The sequence below is a fragment of the Myodes glareolus genome, chromosome 11, assembly GCF_982192425.1.
Source record: "Myodes glareolus chromosome 11, mMyoGla1.1, whole genome shotgun sequence".
NCBI lineage: Eukaryota > Metazoa > Chordata > Mammalia > Rodentia > Cricetidae > Myodes > Myodes glareolus.
In genome coordinates, this window is record NC_142036.1 from 27,434,879 (window position 1) to 27,457,117 (window position 22,239).

General features: G+C 43.1%; 1 protein-coding gene across 4 annotated transcripts in view; it reads left to right on the forward strand.

The window, feature by feature from the left end:
• Positions 1-19: 19 nt before the first annotated feature.
• Positions 20-22,239, forward strand: part of Foxn3 (forkhead box N3) — a 386,273-nt gene continuing 364,053 nt past the window's right edge. For 3 of the 4 annotated variants that reach the window (XM_085697820.2, XM_085697824.2, XM_085697825.2), the window contains exon 1: positions 20-153. The gene's annotated coding sequence lies outside the window, so the exon portion shown is untranslated. The remainder of the gene's footprint in view (positions 154-22,239) is intronic. The other variant, XM_085697821.2, reaches the window with a different exon arrangement.

Sequence of the window (22,239 nt, forward strand, 5' to 3'; positions counted from 1 at the left end):
GGCGCCGGGCGCTGGAGCCGGGTGTTCCGGCCGCGGTCGGTGCAGCTCGGCTGGGAGACGGCGCGACCCGGCGGCGGGGCCCCCCGCGAGTCCAGCGCCGCCGCAGCCCCCCAATGCAGCCGCGAGAAGCAGCGGGGGGGCAGGCGATCGAAGGTAACGAAAATGCGGCTCACTGGCTGCCTAGCGAGCCTCTGCCGGGGTTAGCATTGTCACCCCGAGCCTCGCTGCCCAGCCTGCCCGCATTTGGGGGGCACCCTTGGCTTTTTATCTTAAGGTGTCCGCCCCCATCTGTGCACCTAGTTTCGGATTGATTTATAGCATGCAGCCCAGAATGGGAAGGATCCAGGGATGGCGAGTCGCTTATTTTCATTAGTTTTTGTCTCAGAAGTAAGTTCATTAAAAAAAAGAAGAAGAAGAAAGAAAGAAAAAGAAAGAAAAGTTTCTTCCTCCCCCCGGAATTTGTAGATAACTGGTTTTACATTTTTATTTAAAAAATTGCAGACAATGGATATTTATAAAAATTACCGAATAATTGATGTAATTCTGTTAATGACTTCGGAGGGAGGCGGCTTTGGAGGGGTCCCCAGGCATGACTTGTATTTTCAAGGAACTAACGTGTTAAATGTGGAGTTTGGCTGGGGCAGAGTTACAACATCGCTGTCGTAACTGTTTTGCTATCAATTATAAACAGAGTGTCGGATCTATGGGTAGTTTAAACCTCTTTTTCAAATACCGGAGCTGTATATCCCGGTGTGACATGGTCAGACCAGAGTATCCGTTGAAGGAAGCAGGAATGTTTCTGGTTTTGGAGAAAAACGTTGCTTTGAGGAGAAAAACCCAGATTCCTAACCTGAAAGATTATTTTTCATGCTTTGTTTATAGTCTGAGAATGACATCTGGGGAAGGGGAACGCGGTCTTTCTTGGGAGCTTTTAATCGTGGGGGTTATTAATTTATTTAATTTATTAGTTTCAATTGGTTGGGCTCCGGGAGCCTTCCGTCACCGGGTTGTGCTAGCGTCGGGACACATGATTGCGAAGACGAAACTGCCAGCTCAGAAAGGACTGGACTCGGCTGGTGGAAGCTCCCCCGTGGCGCTGTCGTAGGCTGGGTGCTACTGGCTCATTGAGGAAAAAGGGAATGGCTTTCCGAGCTGAGGAAGACATCAGTATTTCCCTTTTGTTCCCTGTTTTTCCATTGATCGCCGGCTCTGCCTTAACCAGGCTGAGCAGCTCTGAGGGTGCAGAGCCCTGAAGACAGCACGAATGTCTGGAGCCCGCTCTAACTCTCACACTGATTGGCCAGTGAGATGGAGACTTAGGAAAACAGTCACCCGAAACCTTCTTTTAAGACCTCGTTGTAATTTCTGATCTGCCTTCTAGTGCATGGGTTTCTGCGAGATTGCTTTTTGATCTGGGTGCATCTGGCTCGCTCTGGGTGTCTTTATGTTTAATTTTTTGTTGTTGTTTTATCCAGATAAAGTAGGCCATTTTGGTGTCAAATTTCCTTGCAGATGTCAGCTTCTAGCTGGCACTGATAGATGGGGGACTTCACAATCCAGTCTCAATGATTTCTGTTCCTCAGTTGTAGGAATGCAAAGTTATTCAACTTGGTATTAATTTTTCCTAATTTCTTTTTCATCTGAGCATTTAAATAGCAACCCCGGCAGATGGATGCTTAACTGTATCATTACTTTGATAATTTAAGTGCCTTGCGAATTAGCATGTTTCTCGAGCTAAATCTGTCTTCAGACAGTGAAAGAGAAAACGGACAATGAAGAGCGAGCAGTCATGGCCCGCATGCACATTGTTGCCAGAGATCGTGGTGTCTGTTTGGAGCAGAACACATTCACATCCAAGGAAAAGGGCGGTTTGTCTTTCCACAGAAGACTGAATTAGTGCCCATGATGACAGGGGATCACTCTAAGACAGCGAGACCCCCGTAGACATCTTCATTTGAGCCTTAAACTAGCTCATTAAAGAAGCTGGGCTCCAGAAGTTGTTAACGGTATAAACACTTTTCTGATTGGTTTAAACATTTAGACACAGGAAGTAGATGGTGTCTAGTCACCCAGGAATGGAGACATGGTTGTCATAGAAACTGAGAAGTGTCACCCCCACCCCACCCCCACCCCACATATGCATGTACTACCATGACCACACTTTCAAAAACAACAAGGACAATCACAAAAACCCCTGCATATCATCACAGATGCTCCGAGAACATGCTGGCTTCTGTGAGCCTTCCCCCAACATCTGTTGAAACCTGAGCCCATGCCTGTCAAACCAAGGTCATTTTACAACATCAACCAAACTGCGCTCTCCTGGATTTCATAACTGTATTTTTATTGAAAATAGTTCAGGGGAGAGCCTGAAAGCCAGGATGTGCGTTCGTGCTTACTTAGCATTTTGCAACCTCTGAGTTGTGCAAGGGGAAGGCTGAAAAGAATACATTTGAGCCATTAATTGTGGAATTGTGTGTCTGCTATCAGATGTGTGTACCTACCGCTAGAACAAGTCTTTTTAGAGACTTTGAGACCAGAGTGCTGCCCATGGAGAAAGGGTCCTCTGGGGAAGGCGGAATGAAGTCTTTTCCTGCTTGCAAGCGGGTTCCAGGTTGAGCTGAGGCATTTGATCCTGAAGGTCTGTGGTGTTTTGAGCAGATTCTCTCAGGCTGCCTGAGCAGAAACACAGACCGCCTGGTGCTGGGGGGGAGGGGGGAGCAAAGGGCGGAGTGTGCTTGGTAGCTGAGCTGGGAGAGGAAGCACTCCTAAGTGGCCCAGGGACTGTTTCCAGGCTGCCAAGATGACTGCCCAGTTGATTTAGAAACATTTCCTCTCTTGTGAATGGAGAATGGTGCTTTCATTTTGAGGCTATTTTAGAGGTGTCCCCCACCCCCGCCACCGCCCCAAGCCACCAGCACCTAAGTCAGCTAAATCTGACTCATGGTGAGGAATACCAAGGAGAGAGGTTTAGCCTCCTTCCCCATACCCCCATTTTGTTTATTTGCTAGGTGGAAAATAACCATGCATGTGTCTCCCAAATTTTGGCTTTGAAGCTCTTTAGTAAAACTTGTCAATGTAAAAATCAACACGCTTGCTAGACTTTGATTCATCCTGTTGATGGCAATCTTGAAATTTTAAGGTTTTTTTTTAAAAAGATTTATTTTATTATGATTAGTTATGTGTATGTGTATGTGTTTTCTGCATGTGGGTATGGGCACATGAGTGACCATGCCCAGCAAGACCAGAGGGATCCTTTGGAGCTGGAATTACAGATTGTTGTGAGTCACCTGACGTGGGCGCTGGGGCTATAACTCAGGTCCTCTGGGAGAGACCTTTTGACTACTGAGCCATCTCTCCAGACCCCTAAATTTTACATTCTTTATATTTGTGTAGAAGTAACTTCCCTCCGTACATGGTATAGTTAGCACTGCCCTGGGTTGTCTTAAAACAGTTTGGTCCTTCTTAAAAAAACAAAAAAACCCACATCTCCCTTGCATTCCCTCAACTGATTGCCTCAAGGAGAGGGAGAGACAGAAGAACTCCTAAATATGTTTTAATGCTTATTTAATATCCTGCATCAATGGGGTAGCAAGCAGCTTGAGCCATGTAGTGTCTATCATTTGATTTCGGGTGTATTTTCATGATCCCACATTATCAAATAGTTAGTTCTCCAGGACAGCAAGTTTAGCTTAGTGGCAGGACTGATCTCTCTCAGCAAAGGATTTCCTGGTGAGAACTTTCTTATCTGCAAGTGTGGCAAGCAGTCATGGGCAGGAAACCTGTCGGTTGCTTGTTTTTACAAACTGAAGGAAATGAATGAGACTTGCTGGTTTCTAGAATTGGCCCCCGTTCTCCACAGCCTGCCCTGAAACTTGCTCAGAACACCTCAAAGAAGGTGACTTTGGGGTCGCACGATGAATTTGCTCCAATTGTTGACACATCTGTGAATTTCTTTTATGAATTTAGAATTAGAAAAAAATTAATCCTTCCATTGTCATGTAAAGTTTATTTCACCAATACAGATGAACACACTGTTCAATAAAGTCCTAACTCATTTTCAGACATCAGGAAGTCACTCACGTAATCACTGAGGCTGACATTTTTTTTAATGGCTGTGCCAAATTTTTAACAGTCATTCCAGAATACCAGCCAAATGCCAGTCTTAATTTTGGATTAGTGCAGAGAGGTAAAGGAGAGACAGAGAGAGAGAGGGAGAGAGAAAGAGAGGAGAGCGCTGCACTTCCCTTCTTGCTTGTGAGGGGAAAATGGTTCATGAAGAACAAGCCAGGTGTGTGCCAACCTCGCTGGTAGCAGAGGGCGAAAGCTAGGGGTGGGTCTGTGAAAGGCATGTGGGAGAAAAACACACCGGAGTTTTGAAAGCATTAACTATCTGAGAGGATTATTTGTTTAATTTTTTTCGACATTGGATATGCGTGTGTTTAATTGCTTCATGCGTGTCTTTAATTGATTCTATTCGTGGATATTCCAAATTCTGGAAAGGTGGGGGGAAGGGCGAACCTCTTTAAAGGCTGTAAGGATATAGATGGCCCTCCCATAAGAGAACCATTTATTGAAATGGGCCTCACACAGTTTTGTACACCATTTCTGTTTTATATTTAGCGCCAAGTAGAATCTTATGCAAGGCCATCATACCTGAACGGAATCAGAGTAGAGCTGGCTACTCTAGAGGCACCAGGAGCCCAGGGTGGTGACTGCCCTCTAGACAGCACCTAGAACTAGCCCCTAGAACCCAGAAGTCTGCCAACATAGTTGCAAACCTACTGCTTTTAAAATGCCCCAAATATTCCCCTAAGGAGGTCCGAAAATTGCCTTTGGGATCCTGTGTCAGCTCAGCCAAAGAGAACTTTTGTCTTGACAATTTTAGAGGACCCTTGTTCTCAGGGTGAGGAGGGGAAAAGGTAGTAATTAGTTATACCTTACAGCCCTGAGAAACTACCAGGAATACAGAGAAAGGTCTGACCAGTCACTGTATGAAGAGTCCTAGGCCCGACGATAATGAGAGAGGCGAAAGGCTGTTTCTTAAGGGTGTACACATGAAGGCCTCCCTTATAAGTTACGGGAAGTCATGTGACATGTCCAAGATGCTAGAAGGCTTGGAGTCAGTCTCTGTCAGTGTTGTTCTATCAGGGGTACAGATTGCTCATATAGTGTCACCTGTGAAGGGAAGGCTTGCAAGCTGTGGACATTGGCTTGGCAGATGCAGGAGTGTGGAGTAAAATGATAGCACACAGATGATGTTTGAATATCATCAAATAGACTCATTTATCTCCTCTACTATGAGAATGTTCTAGAACAGCAGTATGAAGGGTGTGCCAGACAGGGATATCCCCTTCTATCTTGGGTTTCTAAATTTTTTCTTTATTATTATTATTATTATTATTATTATTAGTAGTAGTAGTAGTAGTAGTAGTAGTAATCATTATTAATTAATAATGATTATATTATTAATTCATTATTATATTATTAATTCATTATTATTATGTATGAAGTGTATAATTGCAGCTGTGATTGTGTGGGCCAGAAGACAACTTTTGAGAGTGGAGAGAGGGTTCTAGGAATTGATTCCTGTTTTATATTTAGCACCAAGTAGGATCTTATGCAAGCATTTGTGCCCACTGAACCATCTTGCCAGCCTCACCCTTGATTTTCACAAGTCTGTGAGCTGAGCCAGGGGTCCGGAGGAATCAGCAGAGACCTGGGCAAGCTGGCAGTAGTGGGGTTGTGCTTCTGCAGGACACAGCCAGTCTCTCGGCAGTGATCCTGGGAGGCTGCCCGGCTGGGGAGTCCAGAAGAAGAAAAGCCACCTAGCTCCTACTCTACTTTCTCCCATTGCTTGCATTGTGCTGGCCGTGTTCCTACGGTCTGCGTGGGGCTGGAGATCATGATTAAAATAATCAGTGTTTGAGGAAGCCACAGTGCTTCCAACCCTTTTTTAAAGAAAGCATTTCCTCTAAAAGAGGAAACTAGGAGAGAGCACAAAATTGTCGGCCGCTGTAGTGGATGGAAATGATTGTGGGTAACTTTCAGTTATTGAATTGTGCTGAATAAAGCTTTTCATGGGTAGGCTGTTTAAGGCCTCCTGCCTCCTCCCACCTGCGTTTCAAGGAAGAAGTCTGTAGAGGCCTGGAAAACCAGCCAAACCTTCCAAGGCCATTCACCGTGACAGAGCCAGTCTGCTTTGGAGCTGAGCGCTGCATCTCAATATTCTTGGTACTCGTTGTTGGCTTCCAATAGTTTGTTCCGTTGTTTTGATTTTGCGACAGGGTCTCATGTATCCTAGGATGTCCTGGAACTTGCTATGTAGTCAAGGATGGGCTTGAACTCCTGACCCAGCTACGTGGTCACCCTCAATGCTTGCTTTGTGTGACGAGGGTATCGGTCCCAGGGTTCTGTGCATGCTAGGCAAGCACTCTATCAAATGAACTGCATACCTAGCCCAGGGGCTTGCTTTTTTTGTGGAATGATGCCCACCAGTTTCTAGGGTGCTTCTGCGGTTGTCCCTGAAGGGCTTTTCCGAATGTGGTCCAGTGTGTGCCCAGTACAGATGCATTAGATCTCAAATGGGCAAGTTCTGCTTGGGAAGGGGATTTTAGCATGGCATACAAGGTTGATTCTGAAAACCCAGCAAGATTGACATGTTCTGATTCAGCACACTTAATAGTTGTATAGCTTTCGAATGAAATCAGCTACAGAGAGTGAGCTGTCCTCCTGTAGAGCACTGTGTGCATGGAAACTGTGGGAACTGGAACTCTTGGCCCCTGGCTCAGGACCACTCTCGAGGACTCAGATCCTAGCACCCATGGTCCTCACCTAAGCTGGCAGAGCAAGCATTACCTACAGAAGGTACTTAGGCCTGGGCGCCTTTTGAAGGTGGCGCTGCCATGCACTGGGATGTCAGGCACAGAGGGGGCAAGGTCAGGGTCTTAGCAGTTTTCGCTGTCATTCTGTATTCATCAGCTCCTTTCCCGCTCTTAGAACTGTTGTGTTTGTGGGCGCATGCGTGCACATGCGCACACACGTAGGTGCTCATGCTCATAGAGACCAGATTCTGCCATCAGGTGTCTACCTCAGTTGCCTTCCACTTTTTTTTTTTTTTTTTGAGATATGGTTTCTTACCAAACCTAGAACTCTTGTTTTTGACTAGACTGGCCGGCCAGCAAGCCCCAGGGATCCTCCCGTCTCTGCCTTCCCGTACCCAGCTTTTCATGTGGGCGGATCAAACTTAGGTCGTCATGTTTTGCATGGTAAGCACTGTAGCGACTGAACCACTCCCTACCCCCCGATAGGTGTCTCTTTAGGTACCTTGTGAACTTGTGAATAAGTGACTGTTGCTAGAGAGCAGGACTGTATTGTGAAGAGAGGGACTAAGGGATGGGAGCATCTAGTTCAGAGTGTTGACGTTTCTGCACAGATCTACAGGAAGGAGGTGCGTCAGTTTTCTCTTCTGTTCCATCCCATCCCTTTGCTTTTTTTCTGACACAGCCATGCTCCTCGTTTTCCAGGTCAGGATACTTGGACTTCTTGTCTACACAAGCATCTGATTTATCCCCCAGGGCTCTGGTGCTGTCCTTGGATTCCCCTTGTCTTGGGTTCTGGTACTTCACTCCATGAATCCCCCAGGTAACCTCGGAGAGGCTCTGTCCGGCTACCTTCTTCCCTTCCTTTGCCTTCTACCCCTAAACCACTCTACAGGTCTGCATATTGAAGTTAGACTTTCTTTTCTGACTTTTTTTCTCTATCTCAACTATGTGCGTTGGGGGAGTCACTTAATCTTAGATTCTGGTCTTGGCTGCTGTTTCCTTAAGTAACATGGGAATCCTCAAAGGATTATTGGGGATGCCAAATCAAGTCCTTGAAAAGGACTTGTCACAGAGCTTGGCATGTAGTCGCCACTCAAATTATTGAGCTATGTTTGTTGTTGTTTTGTTAATGTCACTACTGTCCTCTGTTGTCTACTGAGAACCTGCCTGGGCTCCATCATGCCCATAGTGGTGGTTTGAGTGTGTTTGACCCCCATAAGCACACAGAAAGGAGCACTATTAGGAGGTGGGACTTTTTGGAGTGGGTGTGGCCTTGTTGGAGGAACTGTGTCACTGTGGGGGTGGGCTTTAAGGTTTCCTATGCTCAGGGTACCTCCCAATGAATCAGTCGACTTCCTGTTGCCTCTGAGTCAAGATATAGGACTCTCAGCTCCAGCATCACATCTGCCTGCATACCACCACGCTTTGTGGACTGAACCTCTGAAACTGTAAGCGAGCCCCCTCAATTAAATGTTTTCATTTGTAGGAGTTGCCATGGTCATAGTATCTCTTCACAGCAATAATAACCCTTACTAAGACACTCACCTTATCAAACCTGTCCTCTGCCAGACTTTGGATTCCTTCTACAATCAGTCCTTACCCATTACTGCTTAGGGAAGAGTCTAGGGTCTTGTTTATTCAACCTCTCTGGGTCCACTGTTACGGTGCTCTTGTGCCCTGGTCACAACCTTTTTCATTTTCTGTGTTGTAGACTGTCTTTTTCATTCACTTAAAATTTCCAGTGTGCAGAGAGAAACAACTACTTTCTCTTGTCTGGGCAACCGTCCTCTCAGCATACACCCAAGGGTCAAGAGGAACCTTTGATTGCACCCACTTTACAGCTCAGTTGGATCTGATAGTTCCAACAGTGCCTCCATGCTTAACCTCCCACGTTTTTGCTTGTGATGGCATGTTTGAGAATTGATGTGGAATTTGCTTTTTTTTTTTTTCCTCTTTGAGGCAGAGTCAACTCACAGCCCTGAAGCTGGGTGACCTCGGCTCTCAGCCTTGAGTTCACCCAGAACTTTTCTGTGTGAAGCGAGGAATGCAGGTTCATGTTTCATGCAGCATACATGTACACATACCAGCGATAGTATATAGTAGAATATGTATCTAAATATTGCATCTGCACACCTTATAAATACATATAAGCACTGTGTGTCTTACAGCTACATCTGTTTTTAGGAGAGCCATATCCCACCTTTACAGCTGCAGTTCTTTCTATGTTTTTATTTATGGGCCTTTATGTTATATACTTAATTGAATTATTAAACTCTTAATTGAATTATACATGTAAATAAGGGCATAGATCTCTAGCTTGATTTTATTTTTAAGTGAGCATGTCCACATAACAACATTTAGACCAACAAATTGAACATTAACTACATCTAAGAATTTAGATGCCCTAAATTACCCTCCCTTGCAAGATGATCACTTACCTAATTTTGAGCACCACTGGTTAGTTTTGTCTGTGTGTGAATTTTATATAAAAATAACCAGGTCAGTGAGATGGCTTAGCAGGTGTCCTAGGGTTTTATTGCTTGTGGAGAGACACCATGTCCATGGCAACTCTTAAAAAGAAAAACATTTAGTTGGGGCTGGCTTACAGTTCAGGATTTTAGTCTGTTATTATGGTGTGACTGGCGGGCAGGCAGACATGCTGCTGGAGAGGAGCTGAGAGTTCTACATCCGGACAGGCAGGCAGCAGGAAGAGAGAGTGTGCCTGGGCCTAGCGTGAGCTTCTGAAACCCCATAGCCCACCCCCAGTGACACACTTCCTCCAACAAGGCCACACCTCCTAGTAATGCCACTCCCTATGAGCCTTTGGGGGTCATTTTCATTCAAACTTCCACAGTAGGTAAAGGAAGTTGCCACTAAACCTGACAACTGGAGTTCAATTCCCAGGATCTGCATGGTGGAGTGAGTTGTCTGTGATCTACATGCACATGCATACAAACACACATCAAATGATTAAATAAAATGTAACATAACTTTACAAACCATGTAGTGTACTATCTTTTGTGTTTGGTTTTCCTCATTATTTAGTTTCTGAGACTTCACATGGGGCCAGTGGTTACACATAGTGATCATGTGCTGGTTTATCGCTATATATGTTTATGGTTTTAGAAATGGTGCCGACACGAGCTGTCACACATGATTTTTAGTGAGCATGTGCTACATTTATGCCTAAGAGCTACTTGCTGTGTCCAAGGTTCAGTACCTAGAAATATTGTTTATTAATTCTATCATGTATTGCAAATTCTTTTTAAATATTTTTATAGGTAATCAGTCACATCATGTGCAAATGGAATCTGTGTTCCTTCCCAGTCTTTGCAGCTGTGGTTTCTTTTCCTTGTGGCACTGGCTAGATGCCCTCACAGTGTACTGAGGTTGAGAAGTCTCTGCCGGTCCCAATGTCGTGTTGGTGACCTTACCCAGAATGTGCTCACTGTCCTACTCAGACGGTCAGTGTTGACGGGGTGACTTGTAGACTCCGTTGTCCAGTGCAAAAGTTATTCTTACTTTCTGATTTTTAATTTATTTTTTACACCTCAGATAGATGTCACATTATTTTTCTGCATTCTTTGTGATATTTATGTATTTTCCCTTTAATACAATGAATTTCGCTAGTTGATTTATAAGATATTAAATTAACTTTACTTTTCTGGACTAAGATTACTGTTTTATATCTTCTATGTGCACTGATAATGTTGATTTGATGATAATTCTTAGGGTTTTATGTCTAAAAAGCTCTATGTCAGTTCTATAGTTCTCTCTCTTTTTTAAATATTATTTTTTATTTTATGTTTCCGAGTGTTTTCCTGCATGTGTGTCTGTGTATGTGCCTACCTAGTGCTTGCAGAAAAGAGAGAGGCTGAAACCCGTGTAACTTTTTGTGAGCTGCCACATGGATGCTGGGAGCCAAACGTGGGTCCCCTGGAAGGGCAGCCAGTGGTCTTAACTACTGAGCCATCTCTCCAGGCCCTGGCCCTCTTTTCTTACCAAGTTTTGGCATCACTATTTTGTTTGGTTTGGTCTTCCCTCTAGAAAAAGATCAAGTCCCCTTTTCTGTACTTGGGACTCATTTTCATAAGGTTAATAGGTCGTATTTTTTCCTCCTAGTGTCTCTAGAGAATCTGCTTCCTAAAAGTGACCTGGCTCCATATCCTTTATAGGAAGGCTATTCTTCTATACTCTTTCTTCTTGATTCCATTTTAACAATTCATGACCGTTAAGATCTTTTAGTTACCATACAGAATAATTTGTTTCACCATGACATACTCATGAGTGTGTGTGACTGTGTGTGCGCGCACGTGCAGGCACGTGTGCCGTGTTCATCCCCCGTCCCGTTACCTCCCCCCTCCTCATTCCCACCCCTTGCTGACCCCTTTCTTCCTCTCCGCTTTCATATTACTTATAGTCTTAAATCTTAGTTCTGCTTATGAGAGAAAACCTGTGGCTGTCTTTCTCACTCTGGCTTCCTTCTCTTCACATGGTGGTCCATTTAGTTCCATCCATTTTCCCAGCAAAGAGCATGGTTTCATTCTTAAAATATCACTTGTATGTTTGTTTGCTTTTTCTTGATCAATATCATCAGAAATTTGTTGCTATTATGAGCCTTTCAAAAACAAACAAGCAAGCAAACAACCTCTTAGTGTCTTGCATCTTCTGTATGGTCTCTGTTTAGTTTTTGCCTGTGTTTTTATTCTTTCTAATCTTGGAGTTTATTGTTTTGTTACTTTTGCAACTTCCAAATGTAATGCAAATTTGTAATGCAAATGTTACAGGCTGGTTCATTAATTTTTGAAGTTTTTTAAAACATAAAAACCTAATCTATCAATTCGATTCATAGAACTAAATTATCTTTCAGAACTTTTTATATGTTTAACTCTAAATAATTTCTAAGTTTATTATTACATTTCTTTGTTCAATAAGTTACTAAAAAGTTTTTTTTTAGGTTTATTTGAATTCCTCCCTTCTTTCTTGCCTTCCTTCCTTCCTTCCTTCCTTCCTTCCTTCCTTCCTTCCTTCCTTCCTTCCTTCCTTCCTTCTTTCCTTCCTTATTCTTTGAGACAGGCCCTTTTATTAGTAGTTAGGATGCCTGGAATTCACTATACAGTCAGGGTATTCTTGAACTCATGGCAGTCCTCCTGACTCAGTTTACCTAGGGCTGGGATTAAGGACTTAAATCACTATGCCCAGCAGGTATTTATTAGTGGTGTATGTGTGTGTTTGCGGGATGAGGGTTGGGTCTTAAATGCCAGGGCTTACACGTAGGGGTCAGAGGGCAGCTTCAAGAGTGGGATCTGGAGTTCAAACTCACGTCATCAGGTTTGAGCATCAAGTGTTTTTATGCAGTCAGCCATCCTGCTGGCCCCTGGTAGGTATTTTTTTAAGTTGTATTTTTAAGAAAAGATTTATTTTTATTGTTTTTAATTGTGTGTGAATGTGCGTGCTTACATGTGGGAATGCGTATGTGTGTGAAGTGCGCATGAAAGCCAGAGGCATCTGAATCCCGAGAGCTGGAGTTACAGGTGGATGTGAACTACCTGACATGGATGCTGGGAACTGAACTTGGATCCTCTGGAAGAGCAGCCAGTGCTCGGAATTGCTGAGCTATCTCTCCATCCCTCGAGTTATCTTTTTGCTATTGATTTAAAGAATCGGATTTTGGTTGAAGGTGTGGTGTCCTGTTATTTTCTGGTTTCTGCTGCCGCTGAGAAATGGTTAAGTCTAATTTTTATTTATGGTGAACATACTTCAAGAATACTAGTTTTAAATATATTCTACTTTACTGATTTTAAATATATTCCTTTATTTAAGGTTGCACAGATATATTATAAAGAACCTTGGTGTGAAGGTTTTATTGTTTTTATTTTATTTTTATTTGAGGCAGGGTCTCCTGTAGCCCAGATTGGTCTTGAACTTGCTGTGTAGCTGAAGCTGCCCCTGAACTCCTGCTCCTCCTGCTTTGTCAGCACTGGGGTCATAGGTGTACACCCTGTGACCAGCTACAATGTTTTTGTAACATATATTTTTACTTGGGATTTCCAGAATGGTAAGTTGATGTTCCCCCCATCGGCTCTGGAAGACTCACAGACCATTGTCCGTATGCTGTGTTCTTCCTACGTTGGGTCCACTGAACTTCTCTGCTTCTCTGTGTTTTCACTCATCCTGTCTGCTAAGATGCAGAGCGGTTCTCCAGTCCTTTTCAATCTCTTTGATCTTGGTGTTTATTATTTTGATATTTTCCTAGCTTACTAAGGTTGCCATGTAGTTCAATTATTTTGAAGGGTTTTTTTTTTCAAATATGAGAGTGTAATCTATCAACTAGATTCCAAGTACAATATAATTTATTCTATCTCTTATCTAATCTTGCCTATGGATATTGAACATCATTTAATTGAACACTTATTTTCTATTTCATGTCTGATCATTGTAAAGTTCGAAGCCTGTGGCTTCAGCTCTGCCCTGTGTTGTCTGCGCCGATTGTTCATGGTCTTTGTTTCCTGGGACATGTTGTATCGTCTATTGTTTTGTTTTATTCTGTTTTCCTGTGATTTTATTTATTTATTTTTTTTGGAGACTATCCATGTGAATTCTTTGAATCAAATATATGTTTTTCTAGCTACAATGTTTTCTTTTGCCCATTTGCTGGGATCAGTCTTGATTTGTAAAATCTGAATCTTTAGAATCTAAACAAACCACCCATTCATCTTGAAGCCTTTCTTGTGGCTACACATTTTTAGCATAAACCTTTCCCCTCCTACTTCATACTAATTTTTACAACAGGTTCTTGGGCTTTTTTCTCTGGAGTCCTCTGCTCAGTGCCTCCTGCCAACCTCTGGCCTTTGGTGCGTCCTGGATTCATTAATGACACCAAGCTTATCCCTTGTGCCCAGCTGCATTATGAAAACAGTTCAAATTCTTCCTATTTGTTAAATGCCTTCAGGGCAAAAAAAAAATAATACACATGTTCTCTTCTGAGTGTGTCTTATTTTCTTGTTGGTTCACAGATACATGTCAAATTATTTGTGAGGGATTCTTAGCAAAATACATTTGGATTATTTTCAGAAGGGAGACTGGCCAGGTGCTTGTTCTGCTGGAAAAGAGAGCCCCAGCCTCTTCCTCTTGTGTTCCTGCTTTAGTAGCATTACTGTTCCTCCGCGCAGAGGCCGTCTGTGGTCTACTAATGGCTGTATACAGAAAACAAGAAAGAAGAAACACTGGGCTGGGGGGTGCGGCTTAAGTGGTAGAGTGCTTGCTTAGACTGCACAAAGCAGTTCGATCCCCAGCAACTCATAAAACTAAGTGTATCCTCGACCCTGCCTGTAATCCCCTCAACTGGAGGGGGACCTGGGGGAAGGCAGGTGCCAGAGGATCAGAAGTGTAAGGCTCCTGATTCCATAGTGAGTTCACAGTGGGTTCTATAAGACCCGGGAGGGGGCGGGGCGCAGAGAGCAAGAGAGAATGCACAGCAAATATTTTCAAAGCGTCACTTCCTTCCACACATCTTCAGGGATATTTTAAGCTCAAACTTATATTTATTCTGGTACAATTTGCTGCTTCAGCAAATGCAAAACAGTGCAATGAGTCAAAACAATAGGAGTTCTTTTCTTACCAATCGGAAAGGGGGGACCTGGTTAGTAGATGCCTCTCTCTCACTGATGATTTAGAACACTTTGCTTTGAAAAGTACTGCCACTTTCAGCCCTAGGTCACCATGCCTGTTTGGATCCCGTCAGCAGGGACAGGAATGTGATGATCCCTGAATGACAAGCTTTTCCTGGCCAGGCCTACATGCAATACAGCCCACTTTCTCCCAATGTATTAGCCATATTTAATAAGATGACCATAGTCAACTGCCAAATGGATTTCTGGGAAATGTAGTCCATTTATTACCCAGGAAGAGGAGAAACAGATTGTATAGATCCTATTTCTTCACTAAATTTCAGCTTCACCTGATTTCTCAGCTCTTTGAATCTGTATCCTACTTGTCATTAGTACTATTGAGTGTATAATATAAGTGCCCTGAATTAGTTAATGTTTGCACAGTCTAAAGCACAAACTGTGTAATATATTCCCTTAAGGAATGACTTCTGTTCCCCAGCTTCATGTAGCCCAGGCTGACTTTGAACTCACTGTGAAGCTGAGGATGACCTTGAACTACTGACCCTTGCCTACCCCTCCCTAGTACAAGGCTTACAGGTGTCTACCACCATGCCTGGTCTGTATGGTGCTGCAGCTTGGACCTGGGGATCCATACATTCTAGGTAAACCTGCTACCAACTGAGCCCTGCCCCAGCCAGCATGTGCTAGCCTGTTGAACATATCTCCCACCACTAAGTTTTGAACATACAGGGTGCTCGTAAAAAGCAGAATTTCTCCATGATAGAGAATATTTTTCTTCTTCAGAGATGCCTGCTATCATATGTAAGACTATAGCATTATAGTCTACGGCTTATTATCTTATTCCTTCAAGTTTTCTTGAGGCTTTAAAATGGGTCAGAATAAGAACCTGGGGAAAAGCTAAATCCTTGAAGTCTGGAGAGAGTTCTGCAGATCACAGGGGCCCCAATCTGTTTCTGTGGTTTCTTCTTCAGTGCTGCATTGAAACAAGCCCCTCCGCTTCCTCTGGATTCCTCTAAGAATTGGTCACTCAGCTGCCAGCCTTTGTTGAGGTCTGAGAATGTTGGCACCATTGAGAAGCAGGACTTGGGGAGATGAACAGTACTGATATGGCCCCGCTGTAGCGAGAGTTAGATAAGGGAGTATAGGTAAGACCGCTGCAGTTGACTTTGATTGATATCCTGTTGGTCAGACCCTGGGTTATTTGTAGGACATAAGAGAAAAAAGTAGGTGGCAGAGATGTCGCAGCAGGTGAAAGCAGTAGCTGTGTGAGCCTGGAGCACATGTAAGAAGCTGGATGTGGTCCTATGCATCTGTCACCCCAACATTGTGAATGCGAGAGGGGAGGCAGAGAGGAAAATCTGCCCGAAACTCACAGGCTGGCGAGCCTGCACGATGCGGCTCAGCAGAAACAAGAGGCCGTGCCTCAACAAGGAGGTAGCAGGGATCTAGTCCCTGAGGGCTCTCTGGCCTCCACACACAGGTACACCGGCACCCACAAACCACACATGGGTGCACATATATGCACACACTAAGTAGAAGAGAGCTAGGCACTTCTTCTGTCTCTTAGGAACCTGGTATTCCCTTCACCCTTTCGACTTTAGGCTTTGCTTAAGGGACAAACCTCTGTTGAGGCCAGAGTTTAGCAAATCCACAACAGGACTTTAGCTCACGATTATTCCCCAGGGACATAGGATGAACTAGCCCCGAGGCTGCTGGCCTCAGGGCTCCCCTGTCCTTGAGTTAACTCATTACTTTGTTGTTAGCCTCAGTGTTTCCAATGCTTCATTTTTATTTTCTGTTGCTTAGTAAATGACAATGACATATGGACTGGAGTTAAATTGTTGGAATCATGTTCTGTTTTCTTTTCACTGAGTGGTTTTCTTTCTCCACTGCCGTGTACTATGGATGGGAAAGTCCCCTGACATTGCTGTACCGCTGATCTATTACCCACCTGCTAGGATGTAAACACCATGCATGTGGCAAATCACTTTATATGCCAATAAAGCCTGTGTTTTGGAAAAATGTTGGACTGTTTGTATCCAAAACATTGTTTGGAATCAAGTCATCTGAAATACACAGATTAAGAATAGGAAGTGATATCCTGAATAGCATCATTAAAATTCCAGGAAAGGACAGGCTGCAAAATACAAGATGTGGCGAGGCTATAATTAGGCAGCAACACCGCTGTGTCTGATTGAGAATAATACCACTTCTCATCAGACTCCGTTCCAGGCTAGCCTAGAAGAGTTCTCTGAAAACCACCCAAGAGGCAGGGCTAGCCTTCTCAAAGGCCAGTACATAGGTCCTGCACTCGTGTGTTTTCCTTCATGGAATGGGGAATAGAATTTTGTACAGAAGAACAAAATATAGTATTTTTAATTATAGAGGAAGAAAAGGGGACACTGGGGCTTGTCATATCCGGATTATCAGCTTCCTCTCAACTCTAAAATTTCTCATACGTGCATTGGTACACACACACACATACACACGCGCGCGTGCGCGCGTGCATGCTAGCTCACAAGTTCTGTCTTATTTACGAAATCTCAGGCATTCATGAAATGCAGGACTCAGGATCTGACAGACTGGTATCATAGTGGGTTCCATCTGCTGATGCAGCAAGACTCTTGGGAGTCTTTTCCCCAGTGAGTGTTTGCTCATTTCTCTCTTTAATACCACATAGCACAAAGGGAAGAGACAAGAACTCGTAGGCCTCCCATGGCCACCTGGTCTTTAACTGCTTATGTTTAGCAGGCTGCTCCCTCCATTCCTGTCAGTAGCCAGACATTCTGATTTGTTTGTGGTGATTCTGGCCTGTGCCCACAGATGGAGTGAAATCCCCTGGAATTCCTGTTTTCATCTAAAGAGGCGTCCTCGTTTGCACGATAGCATTTGGTCACCTGGTTTGCATTGGCTGTCAGTGTCTGACACTAGTAGATTAGTTTGTTCGGGTCTTTTCTTCCACTGAGAAAAAGTTGCTTAAAATTAGAAAGGACAAGCTAAGAAACAATCCAGAACTCAGTTTGGAGTACTGGTGCTCCATCAAGGCAGCGAGGCACTGTGGAACCACGGTCGAAGGTGAAATCCAGAGAAGTGAGCTTTCGTGCCTGTTTCCTGTCATTGCTGTGACTTTGTTAATCGGTATCTATAGTTCCTATGTCCTGAGGGTTAAAAGGTAGGATGAACAATTGGCCAGAGAACTGAAAGGTAAAAAGAAGAACCAAAGTTACCTTTTAGAATACTTACTGCTGCTAACCCCCAAGGGAGAGTGCTTTTAGGGGTGGTGTAAATGGCCTTGGATTGGATTCGGAGATGCCTATGGTTGTGTGACTGAACTCATTAAAACCTGTAAATGAATACTTGCAGTTGGTGACTTTAATGGTGTGTGAATGACATCTTCAAGGGTGTGTAAGTGGTACCCTAAAGAAGCTGTTTCAAAGACTAAATGGATGGATTCAAATAAAGGAGGTGCCAGTGAAGAGAGAATTAGTGAATTAGAAGACAGAGCAGAAGAAAATAAGCCCCGAGGCTGGAGTGTAGTTCTGTGAAGAAGACAAAGAAAAGGAGACAGGAGAAATAATTGGGGGAAGGGGGAAGATCTGAGAGGTTTTGTTGTTTCTGTTTTGTTTTGAGACAAGTTCTCACTTTGTAGCCCTGGCTGGCCTAGAATTCTCTGTGTACGACAAGCTGAATTGAATTCATGGAGATCCACCTGTCTCTGCCTCCCAAATGCTGAGATTGAGCACACAAGTCACCATGCCCAGCTGGAAGGATTCATAACCCTCTTTTATTGTGGGTGTGTATGTGTGTAGGTGCACATGCTAACTGTGTGTGGAAGTTGGAGGAAAGCTTAGGAGAATTGGTTGTCCTTGACCATCTGGGCCCTTGGGATTGAACTAAAGTCATCAGGCTTGGCAATGTGCAACTTGATCTGCTGAGCCATGCCATGGCCCAGAGAGTGGTTGAGAAGCCCTAGAATATAAAGCAGTGTAAGTAATAATAATAACAATCCAACATAGTAACATTTCTGAAAACAAAACAAAAACAAACATCCGTTAGGATCAGAGGGACAGACAATCCTTTGCCTTAAGGGAGTAGCAGGAAGACTGAGGGCCAACTCTTTCATGGAAGACTAGAAATCACAAGGAAATGGAGCCGCTCTCTCTGGTTGCTGAGCAAAAACAACTGCTTATCATGTTTTGTATCTAAATTTTTTAAGAATGAAAAAAAAACCAATGGTATGAAAGGATGGTTGTGCACTAATCTGTACTAGGGGCATACTAACTGGAGGGTATCTGTTCGATAGAAGGAATACTGTTCCAGACGAATGCTCAGAGAGGCAGGAAGGAATGAAAGGCAACAGAAACAACCATTAGTGAAGTAGATATTGACTACATAAATAATGATAATTGAGCCCCGTGGAGCTTAAAATAGACAGGGAATAAGATAAATGATCGAGGAGGAAGGAAGTGAAGTTGTTCTGAGCTCCTTATAGAGGAAGTGATGAAGAACTAATTTGTATTAGCCATTGATGAGGATGCATATTTTAAACTCTAGATAATCATTCAAAGAATGATGAACAAACATACAGACAACAAGATGAGAGAGGTAAACTAGAATAGTGGATAACTAGGTAATTCAAAAGGAGGTTGAGAATGGGCATGGAGTAGGTGATTACACATTTTCAAAAGGATGTATTTAAAACCAAGTGTGCCAGAGATTACATTAAGTATAAGTAGACTAAATTGCCAGCTGAAAGTCAGAAGATTATCAAATTGGACTTAACTTGGTACTCTGCATTCTGTGACTTACGGAGATACCGAGGGTCAGGTATAAAGGAGGTAGAAACATGTATCACACAAAATAAACCGAAAGAAAGACTATAAAACTGTGATATAAAACGGGTTCCCAGTTAAGGCACCTGTAGAGATGACGCTGTTCCATAATAAAAGAATCCAATTCACTTCTTAAATGCACACACACACTGAGCTGTAAGACCTACAGGGATAATTAGGGGTAGCCATAGAGGTAGAAATTTGAACATCTCTCTCTTGTTGACTGATGTAATCGACAATAGAAAAAAAAAAAAAGCCTGTAAGGCTAGACACAGCGTGAACAAAGCTAATTCGCAAATATCATCTAATTATAGCATCTTGCAATGAATAAATGCACATGTTTGTTTCAAGTGCACATAGACTATCTACCAGCATCTTGCATATGCTGAGTCATCGCACAATTTGTACGTTTCAAAGGGTTGAAATCGCAGTCTGTTTCCTGACCATGGCCACAGCTGCCAGTCTACAGGAGTTACTGCGGAAAAGCACCCCGAAATGTTTAGGAATTTAAGAGAGCAGGTGCTGCTCTTGTAAAGGGTTCAGTTCCCAGCACCCACATCAAGTAGCTCCCGAAGGCCTGTAACTCCAGTCCCAGTGATCTTGATGGCCTCTTTCAGCCTCTGCAGACCCCTTCACACATGAGGTGTGCATAAACTCGCACAGGCACACACATGTGAACATAGGTAAGGCTTTCTGCGGAAAGGAATGTAAGTGATCGTGGATCACAGGAAGACATGCCAGAGACTGGAAGCTTGTGACAATAGAAATTGTGACGTCAGAGTCTGTGAAATACAGCTTTAAAAATCTCTATATCCTCAACTGCATATGTGTTAGAAAGGGAGAGAGAAAATAAGTCAGCATTCTCCACATTAATTTCAATAAGTTTAAAAAGGGAAAAAGCAAGGCCCTAGTTGGTGCTGGTGGCACATGCCTATTGTCCCAGCTACTCGTGAGGCTGAGGCAGGGGAATCTTAAGTTAGAGACTTTCCTGGGCCTACAGAGTTCAAGCTCAGCCTGGGCAACTCTATGAGACCTTGTCTCAAGATTGAAAAGTAAGATGGGGGCTGGGGAGATAGCTCAGTGATGTGGCACTTGCCTAGTTACTTACAACCAACAATTAAAAAATACCATAAAACAACATTCCTTGAATTTTTTAAAAATAGGTGGAAGGAAGGATATAAAAGGCAGGAAGAGTGAGACAGAGCAGACACCAGAACCAAAGAGCTAATAAAAACGAGAAAGTCCTGATGGCGCTAGTCAAGAAAGCACCAGCAACGAATGTGCGAGTAGATCAAAAAGACAGGAATGGAGTGTCGTGAATAACCCATAGTAATATATTCGAAATTTTAGAAGTAATTGACAAATTTTTGAAATGCTACTTATCCAAACGCGTATAAGAAAAATAACAGTCTGGGTGGTTCCATATCTACTCGTATGAATATGTAATTAAAAACTTTCCCATAAGGAAAACTTCAGAGCCAGATGGTTTTACTGTTGAATTCACCAAATATTTAAGGAAGAAATAACACACATTTTCCACCAACTCTTCCAGAGAATAGAAAAAGCAGGAATACTCCCAACTTGTTTTAAGAAGCCCACAGCATTTTGATTCTAAAACTTGACAAAAAACGATATAAGAAAGGAATATTCCAGGTCAGCTTTTCTTATGTATGTCAATTTAAAACTCTGAGTTGGAGAGCACTAGAGAATGGCTTGGCTGTTAAGAGCACTTACTGCTCTTGCTGAGGACTGTTCCCAGCACCTACAGCAGGCAGGTCACAACCACCTGGAATTCCAGTTCTGGGGATCTGACGCCCTCTTCTGGCCTTCATGGGCATCTGCACTCATGTGATGTGCATACACTCACAAAGGTATCACACATGAAAGAATCAATTTTAACCATGCAGTGGTGGCACACACCTTTAGTTCCAGTACTTATGAGGCAGAGGCAGGTGGCTCTCTGTGAGTTTGAGGCCAGCCTGGTCTACAGAGAGAGTTCCAGGACAGCCAGCTCTACATAGAGAGACCCTGTCTCAAATCCCAAGTAGAATACTAGCCATAAAAATGCAGCAAAAGAGCCATACAAAGATCAAGTTGACTGTCTTTTGGAAATACAAACTAAGTGTGATTATTTGACTCAGTCAGTGTAACTATAAACATTAACAGAATGAAGAAAACAACAATATGATCAGTAGAAAACTTAGGTGACATAGTCCAATATTTATTTCTGTTTATGAAAAAGGGAAATCCTTAGCAACTAGTAGTAAGCTTCTTACTCTTAGGAGAAAATCCATGGAGCTGTTTTGGGTTGTTGAAAGGTCGGCCACATGCTTAGTTGGTGACATGTTGAAACTCTCTGAGACGGAGAGGTGATAGGCACACTTGCTCAGGCAGATACTTTCCCCAGTTCTAATTGTGATTGAGTAGAAACCCTGGCTAGTGTAGTGAGACAAGGAAGAGACAGAACGGCTTTTGGATTAGAAATAAATGAGTAAGACTGGAGTGACTGTGAGATTAAATTACTGGATATAAAGAAAGCACAGAAGAAACTTTAGTTAAATTGTTGATGCTGAGAGTGAGTTAGCATGCTTCTAGTTTCATTGTAAGCATAAACAAGTCAGTGGAAGTTTGGCTTTTCACTAATTAATAGAAAATAAGTTTACGCTGGAGTTTACACTGGAGGAGAAACGATCAAGTACCTAGGGATAAGTGTAAGACACAAGGACTTGTCTATTATCAAGATTAATTAAAGAAATGGCAGGATGCTTATGAAATGGAAGACACATGTTTTAAAAGATGTCAGTTGATCTTAAACTGACGTAGAGTCTGTAATCCCATCAAATTTTAAAAAGAGTTTGGTGTCTGTGAAAATATATGATAATCCTAAAAGTTATATGGGAACACAACTCCAAGAATAGACCAGACATTCTTGAAATAGAAGAAGAAAGTTTT